We start from the raw sequence: 25,399 nt of genomic DNA on the forward strand, positions 1-25,399 counted from the left end.
TCCCAGTGCCGTGTGAGCTTGGTTGGCTGGGGCTGGAAATACTTCTCCAGAGCGCTGATGATGTCGTCCACCGGCGTCTTTGAGAGCTTCCTGGGTTGAAGAAGAGCCCTGGCTAAGTCCACGGTCTCCGTGCCACACGTACTGATAAGCAGAGCTCTCTGCATGGTAGTCTCTGTAATCTTCCGGAAGGTCAGGTATGACTGGAAGCCTTCGACCCACGAGTCCCACAGCTCGGGGCGATCGATGCTAAAGGGCTGTAGGAGGTTGGCTGGAGCCTCCATTCTTGACAGCGTGTCTGGGCGGCTTGCGAGCTGGGGTGTGTGCAGAGCGGAGGTGCGGACCCAGATGGCTTGGATTTAGCCACCTTTCCGTGTTCCTGGTTCTGTTGCTGGTTCTTACTGGCATCCCATCCTCGTCGCCAGTGTAAAGTACTGGGGTCGGCGCAGTAAGAGACCAGAGTCGGAGAGTGATTTCAGCAAGCTTTACTTCAGGAACACACACACAGACTGAGCTCTATTCAAACTTCCCGCTCCTTTATACAATTCTTGCCCCCTTCTGATTGGTCCTTAACTATGTACATGGATTGGCTATTTACAGGGCCCCAAGGGCCTATCAGGGTACAGTACGAGCCTAGATGTTGATTGGCTACTTATGTTTCAATCCTTCCCCTGATTGGGCACGCTTAGGCCTTCTCTGGAACCCTGGTGTGGAGTACAAGCTTTGGCTTGTTCAGCTTCCCTCCAAAAGTAACAGTTCCCTCCAAAAGTAACAGTTCTCCCATTTGAGCCTAGGACACAACAATGACAGAGCTGGTAGATGGTTGAAGAGGAGACTTTCAGAGACAGCTGGAGTTAGGAGAACTCAGTGAGGGGTTCAGCTGAAGGAAGAGAAGACTATTGTAGTGCATGTAGCAGCTAACATGTGCTATGACGCAAGAAAGCCCCAGTTGGTATGTCACCTCAGCTATGAACCCAGTAGGTGGCTTTAAGAATGACACTATTTCAGCCTCAATATCCATCTATTGTGTGGGAATGCTGACCTACAAGGTTTTCATAACAATTACTTCAACAGTGCATGTTAAGTGTTTTGAAAACCCCAAATCATCTTTATAAAAGGTAATTGTATATAGCTTTAACCATAGGCAAGTTTAGTCAGCAGTTTTTCTCCAGGCCAGTATGGCAAGGGGTTCTGTAGGTTTTCGCCATCTTCTGAGCACAAAGCAGGAGTCACTGGGGATGTACTGTATGTGTGTGTGTGGGGGGGGAGGTATTTGCGAATTTCCTGCATTGAGCAGGAGGTTGGACTCAATAACCTTGGAGGTCCCTTCCAACTCTATGATTCTAAGTTACTTATTCTTATAGCATCTCTAATATATGTGTAACATTATACCCCATAGAGCTTCCAAATCTAAATTTAAAAAATTACATGAACCTGGGAAACAATAAAAAAGGAGTGGGAGAAACAAGGGTAACTGGGCATGAATACCAACAAATCCAGTTGATGTGTGAGAAGTAATGAGGTGTACTGTTATATAGTGGTTAAAATGTCAGACTAGAATGAGACATGCATGTTGAAATGCACACTTTGCATGATGCTTCCTGAGTGATCTTAGCAACTCTTTCTTAGCTTATCCTTAGTCAAGATTTGCTAAAGATTCCCTATTTCCCCCTTCCCCAGTCTCCCTCCAGGTGCCAGTCATTGGGGATTATTGCCTTCATGCCCAACTTGCACGCTTCCCAGAAACATCTGTAGTGAACAGGATGTTGTGCTAGTGGGACCACTGGGCTGATCCAGCAAGGCTCTTATTTCATGTTCTTACATAATTATGTGTTTGCATTTGCTGTAGGAAACAAGGTCATGAAGAACTTTTAAAGTAAAGATGCAGAAGCAGGTAGGTAACTAGTAGAGGGATCTGAATGGGGGAATATATGTAAATGAAAGCCAATTATCTTTTTTTAAATCTTTTTTTTTAAAGATAATTATTTGAGCTAGTACCTGCTTAGGCTTCCAAGAGAGTTTTGTTTTTCAATAACAAATCTTGCCTAAATGAAGGCATTGACATTATGTCTCTGCAAGGGCAATTTACTCCCCACAGTAATTTTGACTTCATTTGTTTTACATGGAGTGATATTTTAATCATCCTTTTGGTGCTTATTGATGAGGGCTTCTCCGCAATATGATGAGGAGATTAGTTTAAAATTATCCCCAGTGAATTTAAAACAATAACAGGGAAATGAGCAGACACTAAAACAAATCAAGAAATGTATTAGATTTAATAAAAGGCCATCTAATAATTTCTTGAATTTAGAAAATGATTGTGTTATTAACTATGGCAGGAAAGAACACACACAAAACACCCAGCCACTTATCAGGAATTAAATAGAGACTGATTTTTCCCCACTTGTAATATAAACTAAATGCATCAAGACTGGGAAAATGAGCATTCAAAAATGTTGTGAGTTGTACATGGATTTATGCTTAATAACAGCCCGCTATAAAGTTACCTTTGGCAAACATGACATAAGTTGTGGCTGATTTCAGATCTATGATAAGAATACAGGCAACCTGAATTTAGGACTCAGTCAGTCTGCACAAACTATCAAAAGGTTGCCCCAGGTGAATTGACTTTGTCATGAATCCAAGTCACATGTTGGATGACCCATGAAGCAAATCACTGTGTATCTTGATAAATGGACTTGTATGATCCTGTTCTATTAATAGTCTTCTGGAAAAATGCCAAATATATTTCATTTACAACATCTGTCTTAATGCCAGTTTGCATGTTTTATCTTCCATCAGGAGAGATCTAGTAATTGTCCCAGCAGTTCTGTACCTCAGGCAGTAAGCCAACAACAAGCTTTTCCCCAAGTGCTATGATACTGTCAGTACATCACTAGCAGGGTTGCTGAGGGGAGGGGACTACAGGTACAAAATTCCTTGGAGCCTGAGATACCAGCCAGTGACCACCTGTCTCATTTTGCTTTTAAGTAAGAGCAAGGAAACAGTTGGCGTGATGCCTACAATCTGAGCATTGTGCCTACTTCACTTGAAATCATAGCAATTGCTCTCCTACAGCAAGATTTGCCTGGTTGTTATCCAGTTAAGTGCAGGGTTAAAGTAAATGACTGAATTCCTACAGAATCTTATGCTTGCAGCCTGCAGCGTAGCTGCTAGGCTGCATGAGCAGAGTTTGCTTCCCTGGATGGGAAGAGTCAGGGGATGCCCGTTTCGGCGTGCAGAGAAAAAGGCGGGATCTGCGCTCCTTGTCGACTCCTTCGTCTTAGCAGACGATCGGCCCTCCCGCCCGCCCTGCATGTTATGTGGGCAATTGCTGGTTGCCTCCTTGGAGGAGCCAGGTAGGAATTTTTTACACCTTGGCTGATTGGCAGTGGCTGGGGTGCGTTTTTTGCCTACCCTACATAGCAATCAGCTACCTGGGGTGCATCATCTCCTCAGATGCCAAGATCGACAAGGAGATTGACAACAGGCTGGCAAAGGCAAACCGTGCATTTGGCCGACTGCACAAAAGAGTGTGGAGCAACAAGCATCTGAAAAAAGGCACGAAGATCAATGTTTACAAAGCGGTTGTGATGACAACCCTCATCTACGGCTCCGAATCGTGGGTTTTATACCGTCATCACCTGCGACTCCTTGAGCGCTTTCATCAGCGCTGCCTTCGCACCATCCTCAACATCCACTGGAGTGACTTTGTGACCAACACTGAAGTCCTCAAGAGGGAGGAGGTTACAAGCATCGAGGCACTGCTGTTGAAGACGCAGCTGCGCTGGGCAGGGCATATTTTTAGGATGGAAAACCACCGCCTTCCTAAGATTGCTCTGTATGGCGAACTTTCCACCGGCCATCGAAATAGAGGGGCACCAAAGAAGAGGTACAAGGACTCCTTGAAGAAATCCCTTGGCACCTGTCGCATCAACCATCACCAGTGGTCTGACCTAGCCTCAGATCGCAAAGCATGGAGGCACACCATCCACCAGGCTGTCTCTTCCTTTGAGAACGCACGCATAGCTGGTCTTGAGGACAAAAGGAAATTGAGGAAGAATCGCACTCCTACAGCACCAACCTCAAATCAGACTTTTCCCTGCAGCCACTGTGGCCGGATCTGCCTGTCCCGCATTGGTCTTGTCAGCCACCAGCGAGCCTGCAGCAGACGTGGACTACTGCACCCTTCTTAAATCTTCGTTCGCGAAGTCAAGCCGAGAGAGAGAGAGAGAGAGAGAGACTTAGCAATGCAGTGGATTGAGGATTTGGCTATCGGGAGGTGCTGTTAAATAGGTGGTCACTTTAGTGGCAGGTTTTTGGGGTTTAGGGCACTATGCGGCTAGGGGAGGACTGTGAAGCATCCCCCTTTTGGGGAATTTGGGGTCTGGCATGATCAACCTTGGGGTTTGAAGACCCGGGTTTGGAGAATGCAGACTGTTCGGGAGGCTCGGCTAGAGGGTGCCTTTCTGGCGAAACGTGCGTCTGGGTTTGGGCCCTCTGGTGCGTGCCTCCCTGCTGGGCCTGCTTGGAGGGAGCTGAGTAACACTAAGCTCTGGCTGGGGGGCTGGGTCTCTCGCCCGTTAATGGCAAGGGAGCAGTCGCGATGACCCCTAGCACTGGCCAGGCCACTGGTGGGGTACCTTTGCTGTTTATTAGAATATTGATTAAAGTGGCCCAATTTTAAACCAATACTCTGTGTCTGACTCTTTATTCCATCCTTGGGGAGCAAGCTTCTCTGCTCTAATAACAATTGGTGAGTTGCTTCCTTCCCTCCCATGTGTGTCTTAGTGTTCTTTAAAAATGTCTTTTAAACTATGGCATTTTCCAGACTGCCACCAGCTTTTGTGTTTTTGTCATTGTCATGTTGCTTCCAATGATTGCACTATCGGTATGATCAGTTCACACTGACATGCTTTTTTCAGTCTCTCCTTGCCATGCACTGAAGCACTGCAGCAGGCTCAAGTGTTACCCCAACAGGCAGTCTCCTAATTAGTTGGGGGAATTTGAAAAGGAGACAGAGCAAGAGGTGAATAACTGGGATTCTCCACCTATGTATACCAGGATTTTTCCCTTTAAGAGAACTCTCAAAGCAACAGATCTAGAGAGAAAAGAACAGTGTTTTGTTCTGTAAAGGAGAAACAAAGAAACCCACAAAGTGGGGGTATATGTAGTCAGAAAAACACACTGCTGGGGCAGCAGGGTGGTCCAGTTATAGGGCAAAATGCACCCTCAGGTGAGGATGATGCATTTGCCAGGAAACAATGACTAATAGCCCAATCCAGAGATAAGGGGCGACCGGCCATGGCGTAGCTGCCGCACCGCTAGTAGACTTCCTGAGGACTTCGGCACACTGGAGTGTGGAGAGGCGTAGCTTGCCATGAGGGAGATGGTCGCCATGGCAACGCCACTGGTGTAGGCACGGAAGGGAGGTGGAAGCAGCCGGAAGGGAGGACCAGCCCACCCCCCCCCATTGGCCAGTCCTGGCGCATGTGCTGCGGCTCATGGCAGTCAGGGATGGGGAGAGGCGACCCCAGAGAGGCTGATAGCCATCCCCAAGCCACCCCCAAACAGAGAACAGAGCCAATGATGGGCAGACCATCACAGGCAAAGGAGAGACGGCCTATCAACACAGGGAGGGAACAGGAGTGAGGCTGGGCATGCGCGCCCGAGAAGCCTGGTTTGGTGGCGAGGTGGGGGTGGGGGCGTGGGACCACGGAGAAGCCGTGAATCCCCTCACACCCTCCCGCTGTCAGAGACTCTGCCAATGGCAGGCAGACAAGCAGAAAGTACCGAGTGCAGGAGTTCACTGTCCTAGACAGCAGCTGGAATGTGTGTCTGGGAGTGAGCAGCCCAGCAGCAGACATCCCCCTGCCCTGATGCCCCCTGCCATGTGCACAGAACACCTCCCCCGGGGGCCGCAGAACTCAGAGTGCAAGTGCATCAGTTGCAGAACTCTGAGTTCACTTCATCAGCCCCCCCTTAGTGCCCTGCGCACAACAGCCCTGTGGGGTCGGGTAGGCTGTCAGCCCATACAGGCTGAGGGGCGGCACTCTCCTCCCTTGTCCAGCCACGTGGGGGGGGGGGCAGCGTGGCAGCTCATAGACCATTCCCACCCTCCCAGGCATTCCCTCGGAGAGGCCATTGACAGGGGGGAGGGGGGTTGCCCAGGGAATGTGCAGCAGATGCCAAACAGGAGAGACAACAGAGGGCGCAGTTCAGACTTTATTTTTCTGGAACAGAGTGCAACAGTCTCCCTGGTGTGCACTGGGCAGTCTTGCCGTTGGTGGGGCTCCATTCCGAGCAGCAGGCAGAAACAGCTGAGGGAGTGGGGGGGCGGTGGAGCAACACACACGGAAGCCTCTGTGTTGGAGTCCCACCTGCAAAACGGAGAAAGAGATCAAGAGCATCTGCAGGGGCGGCGGCTGGAAGAGCGGGCTGCGTTTCAGCCGGGCGCTCTCTTAAAGGGACAGTCTCTGACCCACCTCCCTGCAATGGGGCAGCTGCCACAAACACACACCCTGTGCCCTGCCACGGGTTGGGAATGTGGCAGAGGGCAGACCAAGGGAAGGGAGCAGGCTGCAGCACAGGGGAGCGGGGTCAGCAAATGCCCCCTGCTGGAGCCCACTGCCTGGTTCAAGTGCCAGAGACGCTCGCACACCGAGCGGTCAAGAGCGAGGGGAGGGGGAGGCCGGTAGGGGGGGGGGCAGTGGAACTTACCCAGTCATATGAACATATGAAGCTGCCTTATACTGAATCAGACCCTCGGTCCATCAAAGTCAGTATTGTCTACTCATACTGGCAGCGGCTCTCCAGGGTCTCAAGCTAAGGTTTTTCACACCTATTTGCCTGGACCCTTTTAGTTGGAGATGCTGGGGATTGAACCTGGGACCTTCTGCTTACCAAGCAGATGCTCTACCACTGAGCCACTGTCCCTCCTTCTTTGGAGGTTTTGAAGCAGATGCCCAGGGAAATGCCAATTGCCACTTTGAGGTCAGTCAGCTTGGGCAGGGATCCTGGAGGGTCTTTTTGCCATCTTCTGGGCTTGGAGCAGGGCTCACTGGGGGGAGGTGACTGTGAATGCGGGGGGAGGTGTCTGTAAATTCCCTGCTTTGTGCTTCAGGGGGTAGGCTGTCAGCCCAACTCACTAAATGACTTTGGGGATCCCTCCCAGCATATCATCAAGGGCCCCTCTCTCCTCTCATGGGCAACAGTCCTTGCATTCAGAGCCTCTGGGAGCCCGGAACCTGTGGAGACCTGGAAACAAGAGCAGTTAACTCCAGGGGAGAGACCTCTGTCTCCCCCTCCAAGTCAAAGATACTGTCAAAGCAACCGCGTGGTGCAAAACCGCCACACGCTCCTCTTCCTAACAACTGAGTTGTGTGAGGACAGAGCGGAAGTATTTCTAAGAGGGGGGAGACCATGACTGGGTGCTAGGGAGGGGGCTCGTCAGCTCGAGGTGCAAGGGGATTGGCAAGGCAATCATGCCACTCCCTAAGGGGTTTGCGAGCTTCCGCAGTGGTGGAGGTGACCTTTGTTTTTGGTTTCAATGAGTGTCTATGGGGCACATTGCTGATTTTTGTAGGCGTAAAGTTGCATCTCTTGGGGGGGCGTGTCATGGGCCAAACTGCTCAGGAAGCCGCCTAAGCCTGGCTGCACCTCCAACTCCACCCCCTCCTCCGCCTGAAAGCTGCACTCTGCCTCACTTCTGCCCACGCTCTGGTGCATCCCTCAGGTGCCGCTGCCCTCGGACGGAGTGGCACTCAGGCATCCCCCCGCCCACAGAACTCCCCTCCTCTGGGGCAGCGCTGGTTGTAAACCCTTCCTGCGCCCACGTACTGGCTCGTCTGCTCCCAAAAGACTTTCCGCCGCCCCCTCTGGATTGGGCTCTAAATGGCTTAACTGGAAGTAGAAAAAAAAGTGTGGGAGGCTGGATGACTCCACAAGCACTGGACAGGAAGAACAATCGGGATAGTAAAAAGATTTGTGTTGATTAATTGCCACTTAATCAGGGGGTAATGGGTGAGGGGAAGAGAGGCTGGGGTGATGATGTGATTATGCTGAGTGAATCAATAGATCCTGGGTGACCCATTGTTCTAAAGCCATGCATCTCTGCAGGGCAAGGAAGGTGCTGTAGCAAGCAGCTGCTCTTGACTCATGTTTTAAAATTGTTTTCGCAGGCTGATGTCTGGCTGGTATCCATCCTGGTCTATTTTGGCCCAAGCAGTGCCCTGGACTAAGGTGATGTATGGAGAGGTGTTTCTGGGCGTTTTCGCACTGACCTTAATCGGCAGCGACGCCCCTCTTCACTAATTCGCACTAATTGCCGCGGAGCACCCAGAAGAGCCGGAAAGTCCCGTGGCTTTTGCGGCGCAAACGGAAACCGCCAAAACCCAGTTTCCATTTGCGCCGCAAAAGCCGCGGGACTTTCCGGCTCTTCCGGGTACTCCGCTGCAATTAGTGCAAAATCTGCGCCGATCCTGCGCGGTGAAGAGGGGCGTCGCTGCTGATTAAGGTCAGTGCGAAAACGCCCACTGTCTCTACAAGCAATAAACTTGCCCTCTGCAAGACTGTTAACATAAGGAGACATGCACTCTGAGGATCTGTGCATTCCAGGGGTTTCAGGCATGCCTTTTAAATTGGATCTATGCCTCCAAACCTGATGTTGCCTAGAAAGACTAAAGATGGTACTTTAAAAGCTCTGGATTCCCCCTTACTCTCAGAGTGGACTCCCTTCCGCCCTTTGCACTGGAAGATTTTACTCCTCCCTTCCCTGATGAAAATGGCTCAGAGGGTTTTTTGACTGTTGAACTTTGAGGATCTGGGTGTTTCAGGGGTTTCTTTTAATCAGACCTTGTACTTCCAAACCCAATCTTCCTCCTTCCCTTCAGAGCAGGTCCAGCAGCATCTACAAAAGAGCCATTGGAATAAACACAGCTGCACATGATCATGCGGTCTTATGTATGTCCATTCATGCAAATCTCTCATTCATCTTGCACATGTCCCTCTTCAGCAGAGGTTATTTAGAAGATTTTCCTAAAGGGCTGGGATTAGAATGTGTTGTTTGCATTTTCTTTTCTTAGATTTCTGAGAACAGAAATGGTGAAGCTTAATTGCACAAAAGTTCTTAGTAGAAACCATCATGCTTCTTTATTTTCAGAGCCTGCTGGAAATTGGCTTAAGTGTATATATGCAGCTTGCAATAAGATTATGCATTTCTTAGATAAATGATAATGTACAGGTGGATGAGGCACATCTAAAATTGCCATAATGTCAGGAGTGCCCCAGGGTTTAATTTTGCTGCTTTCGTTTCCTCTGTCTACATTTAGCCACTATTAACTTTAAAACTAGGTTTGTTTCCTCTTCCCTTTGCTCGCTTATTTCATGCAAGAGAGATTATACATGGCACTGACACCTTATTACTCTGTCCGGTTCACTGCTTGGATAAAACTTGCAATCATTACTAGTTGGGTTACAGCATTAAAATGTCTTATGATAAATGAGAGAAAAGGGAAATCAAGCAGACAGGGTTTTTAGGCCAGCTGGACTCCAAAGCTTTGCACAGGAATAACAATTTGGGGAATAGATTAGAATAGTGTTTCCCATTTGCAGGGGCGTGACCTGGTACTGGGCCACAGAAGCCTCACTACCAGGTCACAAGAAAAGCCAAAGCTAGCCCAGCCCCCAGCAAAGCTAGCTCCGCCCCCATCTCTGTGTTGTGCGGAGAGGAGCTGGGCTGCCTCTCCTTTCTTCTCCCCCGCTCCCAGTGTTTGAGAGAAAAGCTGGCATCCATTTAGACCCATGAAGTGTTCTTCAAGGTATGAGCTTTCATGTGCCTTGCAGTATGTTCTTTTGGGGAAATTTCCCCAGAAGGCCTGGATGGCAAAGAAGGGTGTGTGTGTGTTTTTCAGCTGGGAGGGGCGGAGAGTGGGCATTCCAGTAACTGGGTTTTTTTACCAAATGACCCCTGGGAGGAATTTTTGCTGGCTGGGGTCATCTGATGGTGAGGAAGGCTTTTTTTTTCTTTGCCCCCTCTCCCTCTTTTTTTCGTTCTTTCCCTGCAAGTGATGCTCTGTCTGTATTCTTGGTGCTGCGGGGGGGGGGGGGGGAAGCAACAGTGGGAGGGCTTCTAGTGCCCTGGCCCCACTAGTGGACATTCTGGTGCTTTTTGGGCATTGTATGAGGGAATTTTGGACTGGATAGTCCACTGGCCTGATCCAACATGGCTCCTCTTATGTTTATGTTCTTTCTTTCCATGTCCTTCTTTTCCTTTCCTTTCCTTTCCTTTCCTTTCCTTTCCTTTCCTTTCCTTTCCTTTCCTTTCCTTTCCTTTCCTTTCCTTTCCTTTCCTTTCCTTTCCTTTCCTTTCCTTTCCTTTCCTTTCCTTCCCTTCCCTTCCCTTCCCTTCCCTTCCCTTCCCTTCCCTTCCATTTCATTCTTTCCCTTTTTCTTTCCTTCCTTCCATTTTTGCTGGATGAAACTTTTCTGTTCATCATACTGTTGTTGCAGACATAGGAGCTCTGCCAATGAAAAGTTAGCACCCCCCAGTTGTAACCAGGTGGCCTTCTATGAGATTTCTGTGTGTGTGAATGAGAATAAGAGGTGTGAGGCAGAAAGAGATTATTGGAGATTACTGTGGTATATCTCAATAGCTCTGGAAGAGATGGTGCTATGAACTTGGCACCATTTTACTGGCCCTGCTTTTAACAGCTGTCTGACACCAAAATTAAATTCCTCCTGTAGATATTAATAAGGATGAAAGTAGTTCACTGGCTAAGTATCTGTGCAACAGGTTGCTTTTAAAGGCATGGGGAACACAGCCAGTAAAAAGCTTTAAGTCCCTCATAAATATCCTTTTTGGGATAACTCCAGAAAAGCTTGTATGAACATATAACTTGAAATTAATTCATTGATTGCAGTACAATACTCTGCTACCTTTCACAGCAATTTCCCTATGTTTCAACCAAAGAAAAGTATGAAAAATAGCTGTCAAAAGATTTTCTTGAAACCAAGCAAGCTTGGTTGTAGCTTGAGGCAGGGTTCCAGTAGTAGCAGCTGAAGGAAGGGCCTATTAAATGTGTCAGTATATTTTAAGGTAGAGCAGCTGCCAGGGTTCAGTGTGGGTGGTACACAGTGCTGGCATTCCTGATGGCAATGGCAACAGCACTCCCAACTGCATACACTGACCAGTGCTGTTCAGGAAGGGATGTGTAGTTGGTGCAGGCAATTGAACATGGGCATTAGGAGTGCTTGCAAGTTGGAGAAGAATATACAAACAGATAGGAGCATGCAGGTGTGGGAGTGAAAAGAGAGGACCGCCCACTTTCCACTCCCACTTTGGCTCAGCATGAGTTTCAGAGAGATTTTTCTGAAAATGAATTTACTTCCAAAGAAGAGACAGGTTTGGGGGTGTGCCCTGGAAGTGACATCACAGGAAAAGGTGGAGTTTTGGTTGTGTGCCCTGGGAGTGACATCGCTTGGTCCTTGACACCACAAGAAATGACATAATTCCTGTCTCCTGGCTCCACCCCCAAAGTCTCCTGGCTCCACCCCCAAATTTTAGTGGGCCACAAAGGAGAAGTATAAAAATAACCGGGTCATGAGAAAGAAAAGTTTGGGAAACCCTGGATTAGAAAATTCTTATTCTACATATTCACATATACATACCAATAAAAATAAATTCACCCAAATTAATTCCTTGAAAATACCTGGAGCTATGCATTGTGGGGAAGTGCTCTGAGGGGTGCCTTTGGTCTTCTCTGCCAGCAGCATCCAGAGGTCTGAGGATCCCACTGCCTTGCTGGAGGACCCAGAGTCAGGCACCACATTTTCCCATGGGTGTTTTTTTGATTGGATTGGTAGGGCTGGATTGGGTCTTGCAGAAATGGCAGAAGCATTTTGCCCTTGCCAAAAATATCAACTAAAATGGTAAAAAGTCTACTGAATACAATGGCCCTAGTTATTGCATTTTAATGAAAACTGGATTGAATATGGATTGGTAAACCACATCTCTTATTGTTCTCATAATATAAATAACTGTGCAAAAAATAATATACTTGCCAGCTGTTTACAACCTGCCCGTTTTTATCAATGACATCAAAAGCCCAATGCAAGAAGTGGTGTCATAGGAACTGCACATGGATCTTTTGAATGGTACCAACCTATAATTTCTCCCTCTTGGATGCACATCTTAATGTGAGGGGGACTGAGTGTGTCAGAGACGCTGAGAGCAATACCATAAGGAGTTCAGACTCCGTCAAGAGGCTAAACTTCTAGCAGAGTCAATCAAGGAGGAATGGTCACAGCTGAGACACCAGACTAAGATGCATCCACTCCCTTCAAGAATCAATAGTTCTCCCCCCCCCCATTTCAAAACCTTTTTATCTTCCTGCCTTATGAAGTAGCACGGTCCACTCCAGCCCCAGGATTTGACTCCCACCTGCTGCTGCCTCTGTAGACCATGCCGTCAAAAGTTTACATTTATGTTTGTCATGCTTCCCCCCACCCCCCCTCAACACTGCCTAACCCCCAATCCGAAGAACAGGGCATAGTTGACTACTGTGGAACTGTACATTGTCTGCTGGCCATGTACATTGGCCAGCTGTGGGACTTCAGAGGAACTGTACATTGTCAGCTGGCCATGAGGTCCAGGGCACAGGTTGATTTGATGGGAAAGAAGAGGGAGAGAAGATGGACCACATGCGCTGAAGGAAGACAAAGGTTTCCTCCATTGTTTTTTGGCTCTCTAAAGGAGCCCCATGGTGCAGAGTGGTAAAGTTGCAGTATGCAGTCTGAGCACTCTGCTCATTACCTGAGTTTGATCCCAGCGGAAGCTGGGTTTAGGTAGCCAGCTCAAGGTTGACTCTGACTTCCATCCTTCCGAGGTCAGTAAAATGAGTATCCAGCTTGCTGGGGGGAAAGTAGATTACTGGGGAAGGCAATGGCAAACCACCCCGTAAAAAAAAGTCTGCCGTGAAAACGCTGTGATGCGATGTCACCCCAGAGTCGGAAACAATTGGTGCTTGCACAGGGGACTACCTTTACCTTTTTTTTAAAAAAAGGAGGAGATAACAGGGTAATGTTGTTTCACTTTCTTTTCCCTGTTCAAATTGTTCCATGAAAGTTTCTCATGGTTATCCCCCTCCCTTTTTGGTGTCATCAGTTTTGAATTTTCTTTGTTACAAAGAGCAACTCAATGGTAGCATCAACTGCACTAAAAAGCTTGTAAATTATCTTGTGAAATAAATAAAGCTTATGAAAGAGAATGGTGGTTTTGAGTTGTCTCTCTTTTTTAGTTGCAATTGGTCTGTACAAGCTGAATGTGGGGACTCACCATCCCCTGGGAGGATGTCTTACTTCCTGAGCTGTAGAAATGGAGCTTTGTTTGATTAGAAAGACTTCTCTCCCTCCCCGCCACCCTTAAATGCAATAATTAAGAAAAGGAACAGGGTTTGATTTTTTTTAATTTCCTGTATGAAGTATGTTGATGTGAACAGAAGGATTAGTAGGCAAGGCAGAAGGGCAAAGAGAAGTGAAATAAAGATTTAGGATTCAGGCGGGGGGTGGTGGTCAGAAGAGAACAACAAGAGTTCACATTTTTTTTAAAAAAAATTGTAATTAATAGAGTTTTTCAGGATGTGTGAAAGAAAATTTGATTTTTTCCCCTAAATAAAGATTTTATATATTGCCTTCCCTAAAAAACAAACAAAAAAAGTCAATGGCCACAACAGTAGAAGAGAATGAACAGTTCCAGTGGGGATGGAGGAATCCTTGAATGTAGCTATTGGGCAGCAGCAGTAGTAGCAGGTAATGCTGGTGAAGGATCTATTGTACACAACAGCATTGATACTTCAGCTAACCCTGGTTAGTACTGTGCAGAAGAAGGCAGTGGTAGACCACTCATGATAATCTCCTACTCTGAAAACCCTATGATGAGAAAGTCCAAAATGAAAAAAAAGATATAGTGCTGGAGGACAGGACTCCAAGGTTGGACAGCACTGTCAGCTACTGGGGCAGAGCACAGGACAAGAACCAGCACTGTTCTTAATGATGCAGCTGGATTAAAGCTGAAAGGATATTCAGTTGCTGATGTGAGTGGATGCAAATGGAAAGTCCAGAGCTGTTCAACACATATAATAGGAACATGGAATGTAAGAAATTTGAATCAAGGTAAGCTTGAAACTCTAAAGCAGAAAGATCCAAAGCAGATTACAGTTAAACATTAAGAAGACATAAGTAATGATTACTGGGGAATTACACAATTTTAAGGTCAATGATGAAGAAATTGAAATTGTAAATGATTTTCTTGGCTCCATTATCAACCAAAAGGGAGACTACAACCAATAAATCAGAAGGAGACATTGACCGATTTCGCACTCAGCTTACCCCGCTGTCACATTCCTCTTCTCCACGCAGCATCCTTCGGATTTCCCACTATCTGCTCTGGAGCTGCAGGAAACATCGTGGTTTTTGCGGGGCAAATGGAAATGGGTTTTTAGCAGTTTCCGTTTGCTGTGTGAAAAACGCAATGTTTGCTGCAGCTCCGGAGCTGAAATCTGAAGGATGCTGTGTGGAGAAGAGGAACGTGACAGAGAGGTAAGCTGAGTGTGAAATCGGTCTGAGACTGGGAAGGGCCACCATGAAGGAGCTATAAAAGGTTCTTAAGTATAAGGATGTGTAACTGGTGACCAAGGTCAAGATAATTCATACCATGTTACTAAGTATGAGTGTGAAAGCTGTGCAATAAAGAAAATGGACAAGAAGAAAGCTGATTCCTTTGAAATGTGGCATTGGAGGATATGGATCCCATGGACCACCAAAAGACAAAAAAGTGGGCTAAAATCAAGCCTGAACTCTCCCTAGAAGCTAAAATGACCAAATTGATGCCATCAATTGACTTGGTCACATTAAGAGAAGACAAAACTCACTGGAAAAGAGGAAGACACAACATCAGATGGATTGTCTCAATCAAGTAAGCCAAGGCGCTCAGTTTGGAAGACCCCAGAATTGCTGTAAACAACAGGAGGTTTGGAGGTCATTAATTCATAGTGTCATGATAAGGTGAAAGTGATTTGATGGCATTTAACATACACACCCACAGACACACACACACAAACCTGTAATTGTTAAAGGCGTTCCTTTCTATTCTTGAGCAAGTAGAGTTTATGCTTTGTTGATTCAAAATGGACACAGTTTTAATTATATGTGATAATTAGCAATGCCATATCTGTTAGACATTTAACATTTCAGAGATATTATTGAATAAAACTGTTTTCTAAAAAAATTGTTTGAGCACTATGTAGAATTCCTCATTAGGGTTTATTTTTGTGTAATTTGTTTTGATGTACATTAGAGAATCTTACTGATCCACATTGGAAGAGGCTTCATCTGTTTGCTTAATTTGCAGCATATACACAAGGTTGCAGTATTTTGGTAATGTAGGCTTGGATTTTTGTTTTTGTAAAGAGTATACACAAGCTTGCCTATAAGCATTTTGGGCCCCACAGGAGCTGCAGAGGATGGCATAACTCCCTGTTAAGGCAATCCTAAACAGAGTTAGTCCATTCTAAAGTCCATGTCTTAGAAGGATGTAACTCTGTTTAGGGTTGTGCTGTATAATACTTACAAAGGCACAAGCTATTGTTTGAGATGCTATAGCCAGGACCAACTCATCTATTAGACACAGAAGGCACAGTGCCTAGGGTGCATGATAATTTAGGGGCCCACAAAAATATTTTTATTTCTTTTAAATCAAAAGGGAAAAAATGAACATATAGGGTCGAATAAATGTTTTAGTTTTTTCTCACATTAGAAAAAAAAATTAAATTGTAGGACCCATGAAAATCTGTTACATTTTGCCTAAAATAGAAAAAAGTTGAAGTACTAAAAGTTATATCAAAAGTAATTTTTAATATTGATATTATTATGGTGGGAGGGGCTCATGAAGGCAGAAGTGCCTAGGGCTCACAAAAGTCATAATGCAGTGCTGGCTGTTGCTACTACAGCTACATACTCTTCAGCTGCAAGTTAGTTTTATACTATAAATACCTTGGTTCCTTTTCTTTCCCCAAAGCAATTCAGCTTCTGTATATTTTCAAAATGCATGTCTAATACCAGTATTTCCATGTCATGAGCTTTCCCCATCTTCTGCTTCTTGCCTTGTTATTGTCTTCTCTTTTTAAATGTTCTATTTCATCCACAAAGAATGAGAAACAAGATACACAATCTTGCCGCTAAAGGGTGGGATTTTTAATTAACTACCTGAGAAAAACTATCCAACAAGCCAGGCGAGGAAGCAAATCTTTTAATGGACAGCTTGAGGAGAGTGTGCAAGCTTGCAAGACACAAAATAATAATAATAGAATGTTAATGGCAGGTGTTTCCTAAGGGCTTGAGGGAGACAAATATTCAAGGTTAGTTGCTAGTGTTTTTTTGGTCTTCTTTAGCTTTGTATAAAGCTTCCGTCCTTCCCTTCATTTTTCAGTCCTCTTGCTAACCAATAGAACAGAGGTGGTGAAGTCTGTCCTGGTGGCCATTTACGGCCTGCAAGATCCCTCAGTCTGGCCTGTGGGGATTACGAGGCCGAGATGTATGGCAGCCTCCCCAGGGCCTGGCTGGCCGACCAGGATCGCTGCAGGGCCTGGGAAAATCACTGTGGCAGTTCAAGTTAAGTTCCCCCCTCATTTCTGTATTTCCCTTTCTTTCTATTACTCCCCCCTTTCTTTATTTCTCTTTATTCCCTTTTCTTCCCCCCTTTCTTTATTTCTCTTTCTCCCCCCCAATTATTTATTTCCTCATGGCACAGAGTGTTAAAGCTGCAGTACAGCAGTCCTAAGCTCTGCTCATGACCTGAGTTCGATCCCCGGTGGAAGCTAGGTTTTCAGGTAGCTGGCTCGAGGTTGACTCAGCCTTCTATCCTTCTGAGGTCGGTAAAATGAGTACCCAGCTTGCTGGGGGGAAAGTGTAGATGACAGGGGAAGGCAATGGCAAACCACCCTGTAAAAAGTCTGCCATGAAAACGTGAAAGCAACGTCACCCCAGAATCGGAAACAACTGGTGCTTGCACAGGGGACCTTTCCTTTTTCTTCTTTATTTCCCTTTATTCCCTTTTCTTCTCCCCTTTCTTTATTTCCCTTTCTTCCCCTCAGTTATTTATTTCCCTTTATTTCCATTTCATCCTCTCTCTCTCTTCGCCTCCCTCTCCCCTCTCCCTCTGTGAAGCCTGAGTGATGGGTGTTGTGAAGGACTGCTGCTGGGGTATGTGGGTGCCTTGAGTCTGGTGGGAGCAGCTGCAGTTTCTACATGGAGGGATGAGTAGCAGGTGTGGGGGGTGGGAGCCAGCTATTACCAGTTCAACTTGCACTTGATTATCCCAGATGATATGGCTTAATATGCTAATGAGTTCATGCTGGCCCGCAAATGATGTTATAAATTTCTAAATGGCCCTTGGCAGAAAAAAGGTTCCCCACCCCTACAATAGAAGAAGATATTGGATTTATATTCCGCCCTCCACTCCGAATCTCAGAGTGACTCACAATCTCCTTTATCTTCTTCCTCCACAACAGACAAACTGTGAGGTAGGTGGGGCTGAGAGAACTCTCACAGAAGCTGCCCTTTCAAGGACAACCTCTGTGAGAGCTATGGCTGTCCCAAGGCCATTCCAGCAGCTGCAAGTGGAGGAGTGGGGAATCAAACCCGGTTCTCCCAGATAAGAGTCCACGCACTTAACCACTACAACAAACTGGCTCTCCATTGCCAAAATCATTCACCTCTCCTGTTGGGTCAGCCATATGATGTGGTAGATAACTTTGGGCCAAACTAGACAACAACCAGCATTTTGTGGAATTTAAAAATGCCAAGATGTAGTGAGCTGAGGTGTACTTGTTCCCTTTTCAAGCACTGGGGGGGAGGGGTGACAAGAGCACCTCAGCCTGCTGCACTGCAGGCCTAGGGTTGTCAGGTGAAGCTTTGTAACAAATGGGAAGGATGGGGACAGGGACTTGAGGGAGCCTGGCAATTTATAGAGCTATCATATGAAGCTGTCTTATACTGAATCAGACCCTTGGTGCATCAAAGTCAGTATTGTCTACTCAAACTGGCAGCGGCTCTCCAGGGTCTCAAGCTGAGGTTTTTTACGCCTATTTGCCTGGACTCTTTTTAGTTGGAGATGCTGGGGATTGAACCTGGGACCTTCTGCTTACCAAGCAGATGCTCTACCACTGAGCCACTGTCCCTCCTTTGCCACTTCTATGTTGTACTCAGAAGTGACTGCAATGTTGAAGAAGAAGAAGATATTGGATTTATATCCCGCCCTCCACTTCGAAAAATCTCAGAGCGGCTCACAATTTCCTTTACCTTCCTCCCCCACAACAGACACCCTGTGAGGTGGGTGGGACTGGAGAGGGCTCTTACAGCAGCTGCCCTTTCAAGGACAACCTCTGCCAGAGCTATGGCTGACCCAAGGCCATGCTAGCAGGTGCAAGTGGAGGAGTGGGGAATCAAACCCGGTTCTCCCAGAGAAGAGTCCGCACACTTAACCACTACACCAAACTGGCTCTCCAGTTGAAGACATTGACCGATTTCCCACTCACCTTACGCTGCTCTCACATTCCTCTTCTCAGCGGGACTTCCTTCTGATTTCACACTATCTGCCCTGGAGCTGCAGCCAGTGGTGGCTTTTTCGTGCAGCAAACAGAAACCGCTAAACCCAGTTTCTGTTTGCTGCGTGAAAACACCAATGCTAGCTGCAGCCCTGAGGCTGATAGTGTGAAATTGGAAGGAAGCCCTGCTGAGAAGAGGAATGTGAGAGCAGTGTAAGGTGAGTGGGAAATTGGTCATTGCTTTTTTTCTTTTATTTTCTTCTCCCAAGTCCTGCTGTTACCTTGAGCAGTGGCAGGCAACACAGCTATAGTGAGAGGCCTTTTAAAATCCCTTTTAAATGGTGGTAGTGTCCATGGGTAGTGTCCATGGGTCAGACCTATCAATGCCATACAGAGGCCTTGAAGCACCTCTTTCTTTCTGGAAAGTAGGAATTGTAACCCACTGCTAATTATGTCTCCTCAGTTTGACAATGTGCCCAAATGACTTGTGCTTAGGGCTGAACCCCTGAAATGCTGAAGTGTCAGGGGGCCCTTCTGGATAAGTTAGCAGGCATCATGATGAGCTGCTTTAGGAGATGAAACTGGGCAAAATCCTTTAGGGTAAGTTGAGAAGTTCTTTCATCAGTAGGGTTGTCAAGTCCCCCGCAGCCTCTGGTACCATAGAGTTTCCCTCTCAAATTGCTAGAGCATCTGGGAAAACCATTGGGTTCTCTTGGAAGCTCCTAGAGTGGCCAGTGTGGAACATCACCAGTGCAATGATGTCACTTATAAGTGATGTCATCGCGCCAGTGATGTCGGAAGGGGAATCCTCCTGCCAGCCCAATGTGGGCTGCTGGGCTGGGGACTTCCGGAGTGGGAGAACCCCTGCCCTGCCTGGGAGCTTGACAGCCCTATTCATCAGTGAAACATGCTGGATGTGATTCCTCCTCATTCCCCTTCCTCAAGAGAGAAAGAGCCACCTTCTCAAATGTATTCCCCACAGAGAGGAGAAAGTAAGGTTCCTCTTTATGACTTATTAACCACAGAGAGTAAGGCTGCCAACCTCTAGGTGGGACCTTGTTATCTCCCAGAATTACAACTGAGCTCCAGAGATCAGTTCTCCTAGAGAAAATAGCTGCTGCAGGGGGGGTGGGAGGTAGACTCCATAGCATTATAACTCCACTCAGGTACTTCCCCTCCCCAACCCTACTGTCTCCAGCCACCACCCCCAAACCTCCAGGAACTTCCCAACCTGCAGTTGGCAACACTAGGAGAAAGGCGGTGTGAACAGGCAATCTCAAAAGAAAACAAAAGGAAAGTACATTTTCTACTCAGTCTGTCCTAATCTGCGACAGATAGTCCTGTATGACTGGATCCAGCACTGGCTGCTATGTCACTGCTTGGGTGGAGAAAACTGAAATGCCTTCAAAGATTATTTGACACTGGACAGAAGTATGAATTCTAACCTTTTTCCTGCAATGGAGCAGTTCATTTCAAAATATGTTTATGGGTGATTCCCCCCCCCCTTGTGAACTCTTGACCCATTGGGCAACGGAAATTGGCAAGGCTGTCACTTGTGGATTCAGATCAGCCTATAGAAAAAATCTTTTGAATCCAGTCCTCCTAGCAAGTGTTAATGGCTGAATATGAACGATCACAGAAAAATGAATTGACATCTGACTAGGTGTGATGAAGCGTATTTAGCACCAATTTCTATTACTGGGGAGGAGAGAGGTGGGAGTTCTAGGGAAAAGTAGTGACATAAAACTCCTGTGCTATTGGGTTTGGCGGATTTGCATATGGCCATTGAATCAACATTGTGTTTGAAAGAAATTTTTGCATAATTGCTGCCTTTGCTAGAAAATGGCTTCTATCTTTTTGAAAACAACAACAAAAATAACAGTAATTGATCAGATTCCTGTACTTTAGAGATCAGTTGTAATTCCAGAAAATCTCCAGGTGGCAACAATAAATGAACCAGATCCTTCTTCTCCCCCTTAAAAAAAATCCTCTACAAAGGTGAGTGGACATGATTTGCTCCTCCATTCCTTGAAATCTATTTTGCACCCAGCACCATCTGGTTTAATTAGGTCTGTATCACTTCCTGGTCTCTATTTTAAGGAAACTACAAATCACAGTTTTGAACTATGTGACATCATAGCCTGAATTCCCTCCTCCACCTTTTCAAATAGAAAATCAGGCCAGACCTTAAAGTATTCTAGGAAATTTGAAAGCTTGCATTTAGTAGTATGTGATTTTTTTTTCTGGTCTAAATTTTGATTTTTTTCATTCCTGACAATTATGGTTTATGTACAGTTTTTTTTATTTTTTGCATGAAGTTCCTGGAATGTTGATTAAGGGGTTATCCAGGCACCATTTCTGATGCATGAAATCCTTTGGGATGCTTCTCCCAGAGACAGGATTAAGAAAGGTTTGAAGCACAAGAAAACCATTTGGTGGTGCTATCGTTACAAAATAAGAACCTCTGTCTGCCTTAGCTTACTGACTACGGTCAGACAAGGGGTGACAACAAGAAGGATAAATTATAGCAGTGGCCAACTGGTAAACAAGAAAATCGGAGTAAATCAGTCGTTTCAAATCTTTCTGCAAAAATTCCATGTATCATTTTCAAAGTCTCCGCCTCTCTGTAGAAAATAATTCCCTCCAGTCTCGATGGGAGTTCTTGCTGGTTGGAGTTTCAGTTCAAAAGATCTGATGAGCAGCTTTCTGGTATATGAAACGGCTGATCAGCCAGCCTAAGGAAAAGGAATAGGACTGGCATGTGCCACTTTATATGTAGTGATGTCCTGAAATGACAACTGCATTTACCATTTTAAAAAAGATGCATTTCAAACTAACTTGTTGCTTTTACATCTGTATGGTGTGGTATGTATTCTCAGATTCTGACACTCAGCAGGTGCTCCTGGATGCCGAATTTGGCATCCTGATAATTGCAATTTTCATTAAAAAAACAGTTTTCTAGCTCTTATGCTTGCCAATGTAATATGGAAAATGTGTGGGATGCAACACCTGATGTAAGATTTTCAGTGATTGAAAACAGGGCGGGATATCTGATACAGCTGTTTGCTCCTCTTCCTGACTGATGCAAGCCATAAAGCAAACAAGCAATTATATGCAAATTTGCTAATGTAGCACAGTCAATCTAGGTTATAGATTTTCAGGTTCTTGATGCAGAATTTCATTACCTTGGCAGTTCTTTCAGGTCAGACAAAACAAGCTGCTTCCTCACGCTCCAAAACTTACTCATGGGATTTGTGTCACCTGATATAGTGATGGCAATTAGCTATGATAGTTTTAAAAGGGGACTGGACAAATTTGTGGAAGAGGAGAGGTTCATCAGTGACTACTAGCTGTGATGACTAACAGGAGTCACCAGGTTTAAGGGCAGCATGCCTCTGAATACCAGGTGCCAGGGTACGGTTGCCAGTTTCCTGCTGAGAGCAAGAAATCTTCCACTCCCAGCTGCTGTTGCCCACCATCACTCAGTTGGGTGGTGGCAAGAAATGCCTGAGTGAAATGTGATTGGCCTCCCTAGTATTGTGACATCGCTTCTGGTGCAGCCCAGAAGTGGCATCATCATGCTGGCTGTTGCTGCAGCTTTCATCTTAAACCCCATGGTTAAACTATGAGTGAATTTTAGAGTGTGACCCCCTAACAACATGGCACTACTTCCAGGTTATGCCAGAAATGCAGGAGAAGGGAGAAATGAAGATTCCCATCAGAATGTGGATGCATGAAATAATGGCCAGTTGCATTATACTGTGCTGTGCTGTTTGAATATGTGAAAAATAAGCCAATTAATACTGTTGAGTGGTTGTGAACAGTTTAACTGCTTGACAAAAAAACTGACTCCTCTTTATGACCACTGAACAGAAATGAGCAGAACTAATGGGTGTTCAAGCATCACTAGCTGAGACATTGCAGTTCATGTCTTAGCTGAATGCAGTTCATGACTTAGCAGGAAGCCTTGGCAAGAACAGCAATAACGCTTAGCATTTATATACAGCTTTCATTGTTCAAAGTGCTTCACACGTATTTGTTGTTGTCTTTACAACACCCCTGTAGGTTAGATCTATACTGAAGATAGAGAAATCTGAATGTTTATGAAGTCATAATTTTATTGGTACACTTACTTTCTGGGGCATTTTTGATGTGTGAGTGATTTAAATTAATTATATCTCCCTTCTGGATTCTGTTTGCAGTGCTCCATTTTGCTCGAGGGTCTCAGCACACAAACCCCATTTGCTCCAGATGCCACCAAGTTTCTTGTGAAGTCAGATGATGCATCACCATGAGGTTTATTTGTGTGTGTGTGTGTATAAATCGGTGCAGCAAAATTCTCTTCTGGTCCCCAGACTACTTCCTGGAGAACAGAGTGGCCTTTCTAAATTATACTGATGGAGTTCTTGCAAAGCTTTCATTTATTTTACTGACAAAAGACATTCCCAGGGATTTTGCCTCTTGTATGAACATTCATAAATGAGGAGAAGGAATGCTTTATACAAGTTATCAATACATTTGACCATTAATAAACAACACCTATCTTAATTATTTTCTTTTAACATTCTGTTTTGCTCTGAATCAGGTTTTGGTGTTATCCTAGCAAGTGCCTTTGTTCAATAGCCCACCCCTCTCTCCCATTGCCCTTCATCTAGGAGAGAAGTTTTATCAGTGACTTGCAGTTAAGCCTTCCCACCTTTGAGACACAAGTGTTAAGAATAGCATTGTCACTGCCATGAACAATCCACCAAAGACGGGAACATTAGTTAATACCAACAGAAACAGAGCAGCTGTTTTTATTTGGAATGCGGCCAGTGGGTGATCCTGTATCCAACTGACAATGGATGTTCCAAAATGTGGGTAAGAAGGCAACTTAAGGAGGACAAGAAGCATGTGTGAGGCTTATAAAAAGTGACTTAAGGTTGCTAACTCCACCCTGGGAGTTCCTGGAGATTTGAGAGCGGTGCTTGTGGAGGGGAAATTGGGGCCGGTTTTCATCTTGTAGCGATAGAGTTTTTGGTTGAAAGCTGCTATTTTTTCCAGGGGAACTGATCTCTGTAGCCTGGAGATAAGAAATAATTCTGGGAAAGCTCCAGGTCCCACCTGGAGGTTGGCAGCCCTAAGTGGCATACATTACCTGAGGAATTAAACTATACCAGACTTGCCAGCCCCCAGGTCACTGCAGGGGATCCCCCAGTTTTGCAGGCTCCTCCCTGATGCCAGCCAGCTGGCTGGTGGGGGGAAGCCCCTCTCCAACAGCCACCATGTACCTTTAAATCTGTGCAGGCTTAAAAGAAGCCTGCAAACTGCCTGTGCTTTGGATTGTGTGGGTGCACCTTTAAACCTGTGCAAGAGGCAGGCCTTAAATTCAGTGGGAGCTCACAGGAGCACAGCTCCTGAATCTTTCTGAGAGTTCCACCTCCTCCTTCTGAGAGTTCCACCTCCTTGTCCATTGAATAGTATTGCAGCTGCATAACAATCCCTGGATGAGCTCCACCACCTATTTTTCTACAAAACGATTCCTGGCAAGAGGAAAGCTGAATGGGTGGGGCAGGTAGGCAGAGTCATGTGGGTCTTCCCAGCGAGCATGTGAAGCATGTGAGAAAGGAAGAGAAAAGAGCAGAGTCCCTCTGTTGGTTTGGCGGAAACCTCTAGCTCCAGGTTGTTCTGCTTTCATTTTCTTGTTAGTCTGAAGCTGATTGATATACAGCAGATGGTTACATTCAGCAACTCTTGTGAGTAAATTGCCCCAGTGGGATCACAAAAGTGTATGTGTGCTGTGTTTATTTTGGATGCTTTGTGAGAGTGTGCAAGTGTGTGTTCACTTTCATTTAGTGGAAGTGCAGCTGGTGGGGTGTGTGTGAGGAAATGAAGACTGTATTCACAGGAATTACAGTCGTGTATTTTAATTTGTTTATTTTAGGGTATGGGAAAGTCTCCTGGCCCCACCCCCAAAGTCCCCAGATATTTTCTGAACCGGACCTGGCAACCCTAAACTATACAATTCTTCTCCTGGCCCCTGATCAAAGAGGATATATGCTGAAGATTCATTTGGATTCATTGTTCACCTCACCTACCATAAATGTCCTTTGAGCCTATTCATTGACTGTTCTGTTTCATTTAATAATAATAATAATAATAATAATAATAATAATCATCCTTTTAGGAAGGGAATTGAAAACAAATCAGCCAGTATCATAATGCCCCTCTATAAATCGATGGTGCTGTCTCATTTGGAATACTGTGTACAATTCTGGCCACCGCACCTCAAAAAGGATATTATAGCATTGGAAAAAGTCCAGAAAAGGGCAACTAGAATGATGAAAGGGTTGGAACACTTTCCCTATGAAGAAAGGTTGAAACGCTTGGGGCTCTTTAGCTTGGAGAAATGTCGACTGCGGGGTGACATGATAGAGGTTTACAAGATTATGCATGGGATGGAGAAAGTAGAGAAAGAAGTACTTTTCTCCCTTTCTCACAATACAAGAACTCATGGGCATTCGATGAAATTGCTGAGCAGTCGGGTTAAAACGGATAAAAGGAAGTACTTCTTCACCCAAAGGGTGATTAACAGGTGGAATTCACTGCCACAGGAGGTGGTGGCATCTACAAGCATAGCCAGCTTCAAGAAGGGGTTAGATAAAAATATGGAGCAGAGGCCCATCAGTGGCTATTAGCCACAGTGTGTGTGTGTATGTATGTGTGTGTGTGTATAATTTTTTTGGCCACTGTGTGACACAGAGTGTTGGACTGGATGGGCCATTGGCCTGATCCAACATGGCTTCTCTTATGTTCTTATCCTT

At 45.7% G+C, this 25,399-nt stretch overlaps 1 long non-coding RNA gene across 2 annotated transcripts; it reads left to right on the forward strand.

The window, feature by feature from the left end:
• The first annotated feature begins 20,717 nt into the window (after positions 1-20,717).
• Positions 20,718-23,144, forward strand: LOC132587449 (uncharacterized). Of its 2 annotated transcripts, XR_009556439.1 has the most exons (3): positions 20,718-20,822; positions 21,227-21,305; positions 22,799-23,144. It is a non-coding gene; the product is annotated as an uncharacterized LOC132587449 (long non-coding RNA). The 2 variants fall into 2 exon arrangements; XR_009556438.1 differs by having other exon boundaries at positions 20,718-21,305.
• The last annotated feature ends 2,255 nt before the right edge of the window (positions 23,145-25,399 follow it).

This window comes from Heteronotia binoei, chromosome 1, assembly GCF_032191835.1.
Source record: "Heteronotia binoei isolate CCM8104 ecotype False Entrance Well chromosome 1, APGP_CSIRO_Hbin_v1, whole genome shotgun sequence".
In the NCBI taxonomy this organism is placed as follows: domain Eukaryota; kingdom Metazoa; phylum Chordata; class Lepidosauria; order Squamata; family Gekkonidae; genus Heteronotia; species Heteronotia binoei.